Here is a 6,859-nt window from a genome sequence, read left to right as displayed (position 1 = left end):
TCACAGTTTATACGTTGGAGAGGTTAATTTGTCTGTTCACGGTCACTATTTTGTAAATAAGAGTCATTCAGGTTTTTCTGAACCTGGAGCTCACATTTTGTAATCTAGTATCACATGGCTTTCCCTTGGTTCACTTTCTGCTGGGAAAAAACAAACTACGACAGGACAAAACACACACTGCTTCTTTACTAAAGGCTTCCTCCAAGGATTCGGAGAGAATTTTCTTAAGAATTTGTGATTGTATCTGTCTTTTTCTTACATATATACTCTGGTTTCCACATATCTACTCCCGTGGTTGTCGACATGGTGGAAATCCTGCCTTATTCTATGTGTGTGGTTTTACAACTTCTTTTTCTTTTCTGCTGAAATATTTGTTCATGTCTTTCAACCATGTTTCCTATTGAGTAATAATACTAATACACAGGACACTCATTACATGTGTTTCTGTGTATTTCTGTAAGTACAGACATAGAACAAAAAGTTAAATTCATGGTAGAAGGAAGAAAAAATAAGTTAGTGTACATTTTCTATTTCCTCTAATGAATCCTTTTAAAGGAAATTTTTTATGTATTAGAATTGAAACACTGTCTTATTTAAAATTGGAAAAGCTTATTGTTTGTTTCTCTGTGTATAATCGGCTTCAGTGTGTATGAAACAAGTTCTTAGGCAATTAAACAAAGGTTCCCATTTGAAAACAAAAAGAGACCAACCAGATAAACAATGGTGGTTTAGTTGCTAAGTCTTGTCCAACTCTTGAGACCCCATGGACCATAGCCTGCCGGGCTCCTCTGTCCATGGGATTCTCCAGGCAAGAATACAGGAGTGGGTTGCTATTTCCTTCTCCGGGGAATCTTCCCACTCCAGGAATCGAACATAGGTCTCCTGCATCACAGGCAGATTCTTTACTGACTGATCTATGAGGGAAGGCCTTAGATTGATCACTTGGTTCCCCTTAACTTGACCAGTCCTCTTTAGGTAAAATACATTGCCCTCATCTTAGAGATTTGGAAATATTTATTCAATGGGAAGAAATAATGTAGTAAGTACAGAAGCCAGGAGGGGAAACTTACCTTGGCTATTGCACAAACTGCTGTGATGAACGTTAGGGTGCAAGTATCTTTTCAAATTATGGTTTTCTCCAGATATACACCCATGAGTGGGATTGCTACATGATATGGTCATTTTATTGCAACATGGATGGGTCTGTAGATTATCATACCATGTGAGGTAAATCAGAGAAAGACAAATATCGTATGACAACACTTATATATGGAATGTAAAAAAAAAATTATACAAATAAACATATTAAATAGATTCACAGACTTAGAAAACAGGTTTATGGTTACCAAAGGGGAACAGTTGGGGGAGGGATATATTAGGAGTTTAGGATTAACATATACAAACTGCTAAATATAAAACAGATGATCAACAAGGACCTACTGCATAGCACAAAGAACTCTACTCAATATTCTGTGATAACTTATATGAGAAAAGAATCTGAAGAAGAATGGATATATGTATATGCATAACTGAATCACTTTGCTGTACACCTGAAACTAACACAGCATTATAAATCAACTATATACTACTATAAAATAAAGAGTAAATTTTAAAAAGGAAGCAATAAAAATTTAGAAAAGGGGAAATTTGCAAATCTCTGAGAAGTTTCGTGCAGCTGATTTTCTGGCCAGGACCATACTGGACAGCATCTCCTGTGGTGTCCAACTTCCTGCCCCTCTCTCCCTGGGCTGCCCTGGCCTGGGAGGGGTAGAGAGGGGAGGGCAGTGCGGGTGGGGTGACAGCCTGAGTGGCAGCAGGAGGGCGCTGGTGTGGCTGATGGGGTTTCATCCTCTCAGGTTTCAGTTTGGTTCACATGCTCAAAACCACATTTTGGTTGATTTGTGCAAACTGTTTGAAGTCAAACAGGCCCTACTGGTTGAGACTGTACAAGGGGTAGCTGAGGTGTCAAAAAAGTATAAGCACAGTTAAACCACTACCAACTTTGCTCACTTTCAAAAGGTCACAACTAATGGAAGAAAAGATCTCTCTACACAGGCATGTAATTGTTATCAAACATACTAGGCTGTGGGTCATGGTTCCCCATTAGGGAAGTATATGCACGTGCATACTCAGTTGCTTCAGTGGTGTCTGACTCTTTGCAACCCTATGGACTGCAGCCTGCCAGGGTCCTCTGTCCATGGGGATTCTCCAGGCAAGAATACTGGAGTGGGTTGCCATGCCCTCCTCCAGGAGATCTTCTTGACCCAGGGATCGAACCCAAGTCTCCTTTGCCTCCTGCATTGCAGGCAGATTCTTTACTGCTGAGCCACCAGGGAAGCCCATTTAAATATACAGTTCCTCCAATTAGCTCCTAAGTGAGCTGGGAAACTTACACCCAGAATGTTCAGACACTGCACCTTCGACCACGCCCTTGACCCTGAAGGAAAGAGCAGACAGGACTCCTTGCAGCGCTAAGATCATCCTTGACATTCCTCCAGCCACTTGCGTTCTTCCTTAGTCTGTGACTTACTGAGACTGGTACATCTTGGTTTCATTTTCTCAGTGTAGATGGGAGAACACAAGACCCAATCCCTGAACCAAGCTGCATGGACTGATGTGAGATGCTTTTTTTCTCATGAGAAAATAGACACAGAAGACCAGGGTTGACCTGTGCAATTGAGTGTCATATACTGAGTCACCCAAGACCCCGTAAAGGGACTAAATGACTTTAGAGTCAACCTGAGCAAGGCTTACTAGGGGACAGTAAATCAGATGACAGTGTGACAGGTGAATAGCAGAGGGTTGTTCAGCAATGTGAGCATGAAGAGCAGGTGTCCCCCCACACACACACCCAGCAGGTCCAGAGTGGGGTCCAGACCCTGCACTCCATCCATCCAGTCCCAGAGGGAAGCAGGGCTTCATGGCTGAGGTCAAGGCTTCAGCTCTCACAGTCCATCCACAGGGCACATTCAAGTCACATCCTCATTCTTCTTGTCTCTGCTCTGAAAGCCAACACGTAGGGGGCCGTGCCCTCCTAAGGAGACTAGCCGAGTCATACTGGTCCAGCCCAAGATGGGAGAGCTCTTTCTCAGGTTAAAATCACACACTGATGTCTGGCTCAGGCCCCAGCTATGATCGTGGTGTAGACACGGGTTCACTCCCGGGACAGCATGCTCTCATTGTAATGACACCACTAAAGTCTTGAGGTTTTAGTCCAAGGCCAGACCCTGGAGCTCCCCCCTCCCCTCTCTCCATGTAAGAAGCTCCCCCTGATGAGGCCCCAGCTCCCCAGGGAGCCTCCAGCTGCATTTCTGTCCTGTGGCCCATTCTTAGACTGAGCATGGGTGGAGTCAATTAGATCCACACAAATGACTGTTTCCACCCAAACCAGTGCCATTTTACCTATACACAACTAAGTGTTTCTTGAATAACAATGAATATAAAAAAGAAAATCCAAAAACGAGTAGACATGCTGTCTTCCTACAAAGCATTATGTTGAACATTCTTTTTTTAAAAGAATAGCTCACTATGTAATTGAGTTTATTTTAATTCAAACTACCTAAATACAAGGGAAAATGATGGCAATGATTTCATGGTGTAGTTTCAAAGAATAGTATCCAGACTGATTTAGATCATTCTCTTAAGAGAAAGATACTGTTTCTGGAGACCTTTGGTGTGTATTCATAATCCCTTGTGTCCCCCTTATTCCAACACGTTAGGCCAAATGTATGATGAAAAACAGGAAAAATAAAACTAATTATTTTGATATGTAGGAACTTGTTACTTTTTAAAATTGTACAAAAAGGGCATGTGCATGAGGTGTTTTTTTTTTTTTTTTCTTTTGAAGGCAAGACAAATGTAGGGTCTTAAGAAATATTGGAGTAGGAAATGGCAACCTCTCCAGTATTCTTGCCTGGAAAATTACATGGACGGAGGAATCCAGTGGGCTATGGTCCATGGGGTCCCAAAGAGTTAGAAACAACTGAGCACATACACTAGAAGAAATATAAAAGAAATCTCAGACATGAAACAAGAAATTCCATTCTGCAAGTCAAAATAAAAAGATATTTTGCTTATGATAAAATACTACTGGCAACTTTTCATTAAGAGATCAGGTTCAGTCTCTGAATACAGGGTGGACCATGACATTATCTTACCATCCTCAGGCAGGTGATTAAATATATACGGATATGGCACTATGTCCTGAGATATTACAATCAACAAATTCTTTATTAGCTGTTCAATAACCTCAGCAGTGAATGGCACCTTTTCAGCCTTCAAAAGGAAGATCTCATCTCTGGTGTTTTTCTCTTTGTTGATGACTTTCAGTGAAGGTTTTTTCATGGTTAGAAAGAGAGGAAATAAGAATATTTGAGATACGGTGTAAAAAGGCAAAATGCTACATTTTGCCCTATGTTTTCATTTAGAAGTTTATGTACTGAACATGGACTGTGTTTTAGACACTTAAAGAACCATATGGAAGGCTATCGAAGGATTTATTTTTAGAATAAATTTTAGAAAGGGATCTACTATTTCCACGCCCACATTTTTGTTTTATGTCTGAACACTACTGAAGGAAGACAGGCTGAAGTATGTTGAGTACCACCGATGCAGTACAAGGCTTCCAACCGCCACTGCTGGTCTTTCTGACACTGTTGTTTGTCTATGTAGATGTCACCTCAATTGTCACTTTATTTTCTACCTAACATTTTACCACAGCTGGGCTATACATCTCAGGATGGTGTAAGTGATAGTCCTGGAATACTCTTTCAGCAAGTATTCCATTAGCTTTTTATTTGGCTCACACCACACCAAAGCCTTCATTTCAGGACACTGAGTCTTGCATCTAGGTTGCAGCTGAGCACGTCTGACTTTGTGCTGCAGAAGAGAAGCTCAGGAACTAGGCCTGGTGTGCGTGCTGAGGGACTCACAGCTTCCCTGCCCAACCCAAGTCCCCTTTCCTCACCATACCCTCACCACCCCTTCTCCTGGGCTTCAAGGCAAAATTAGCCTGAAAATTAGCATAGCTATACACATGACTGAGTGATTAAAAAAAAGTACATACTAAGGAGGCCCTGGGTACAATTAATATAACTGGAAAGGAACCCGTATTTCAGGTGAAAGCGATTGCTATCTTTATTCTCAAAGCTTCATTTTGGGTGGATCTTTCAGCTGATCGCTCTCAGTGCCCTATCTTTAAAATTTCTGAGGATATGATGCAAAGATAGAGGGACGTGGCCCTGTCCCCTGGTCGTCACTGACCCCTGGTTCAATTTAGGAGTCCTCCTTTGAACACACACACACACACACACACACACACACACACACACACCTGATTCTCCAAAACTGCAGTCTTCCCTATAATTTCCAAATTAAGTGGACCCCAGACATCATTTACTAGAAACTGTCCAGGTTCAGTCTTCCCTAGTGGCTCAGAAGGTGAAGAATCTACCTGCAATGCAGGAGACACAGGAGACTTGGGTTTGACCCCTGGGTCAGAAAGATCCCCTGGAGGAGGGCATGACAACCCACTCCAGTATTCTTGCCTAGAGAATCCCATGGGTAGAGGAGCCTGGTAGGCTACAGTCCCTGGGGTCACAGATATTTGGACACAATGGAATGACTGAGCATGCGCACACATCTGGGTTCAAGGTAAACAATAAACCCTATCATCTCCGGAGCTCTTTCTCTGCCTCTGGGACTGGACTACACACTGTGTTCACATGAGTCTGTTTACTCTCCATACAACCCCATGACTTCCCTTTTCACAGACGGAAAAAAGGAGGTGAAACCCCTTGCCAAAACTACACAGCTATCATATTATTCGGAAGATTTAGTCCCCCTCTGATGAGACCCTTGGAGGATACAACCCAATGCTGGCTCAGATAGTAGCAGGACCTTTCATCAAGGATGGTTGTTCTGGGTTTGTCTTCTCCTCCCAAATTAGCAGGGCACTCACTGCTCTGTGGGCATAAAGTGGCCAAAGAGAGCATGAGATTTGTCTCCAGCCAGACCTGGCTTCAAATCCCAACCTAATTCTTCTTGGGCATGCAGTGACTTAAAAACCATCTCCTTTGGGGAAGGGATAAATTAGGAATTTGAGATTAATATATACACACTCAGTTCAGTTCAGTCGCTCAGTCGTGGCCAGCTCTTCGCAACCCCATGAATCGCAGCACGCCAGGCCTCCCTGTCCATCACCAACTCCCAGAGTTCACTCAGACTCACGTCCATCGAGTCAGTGATGCCATCCAGCCATCTCATCCTCTGTCGTCCCCTTCTCCTCCTGCCCCCAATCCCTCCCAGCATCTATATATAAAATGGGCTTCCCTGGTGGCTCAGTTGGTAAAAAAATACGCCTGCAATGCAAGAGACCACGTTCGATCCTGGGTTGGGAAGATCCCCTGGAGTGGGGTATGGCAACCCACTCCAGTATTCTTGCCAGGAGAATCCCCATGGACAGAGGAGCCTTGTAGGCTACAGTCCATGGGGTCACAAAGCAAAGGACACAACTTTGAGACTAAACCACCACCATATATAAAATAAACAACAAGGACCTACTGTATACCACAGCAAACTCTACTCCATATTCTGTAATAAACTATATGGGAAAAGAATCTGAAAAGGGATTCAGATTCATACACGTATGAATATATTCATACATATATATGTCACTTTGCTGTACAGCTGAAACTAACACAACATTGTAAATCAACTATACTCTAAAATAAAAGTTAAAACAAAATGAAATAAAATAGCCCTAGCTTTCCCCATTTCCAAAACGAAGATATTATTTATCCCACAAGGTTTCAGGATTTAACAAAACAATGAACATAAATCAGTTAGCACACTGCCAAAG

The sequence above is a fragment of the Bubalus bubalis genome, chromosome 8 (genome assembly GCF_019923935.1).
Source record: "Bubalus bubalis isolate 160015118507 breed Murrah chromosome 8, NDDB_SH_1, whole genome shotgun sequence".
In the NCBI taxonomy this organism is placed as follows: domain Eukaryota; kingdom Metazoa; phylum Chordata; class Mammalia; order Artiodactyla; family Bovidae; genus Bubalus; species Bubalus bubalis.
Note: the sequence above shows the minus strand (reverse complement) of the source record.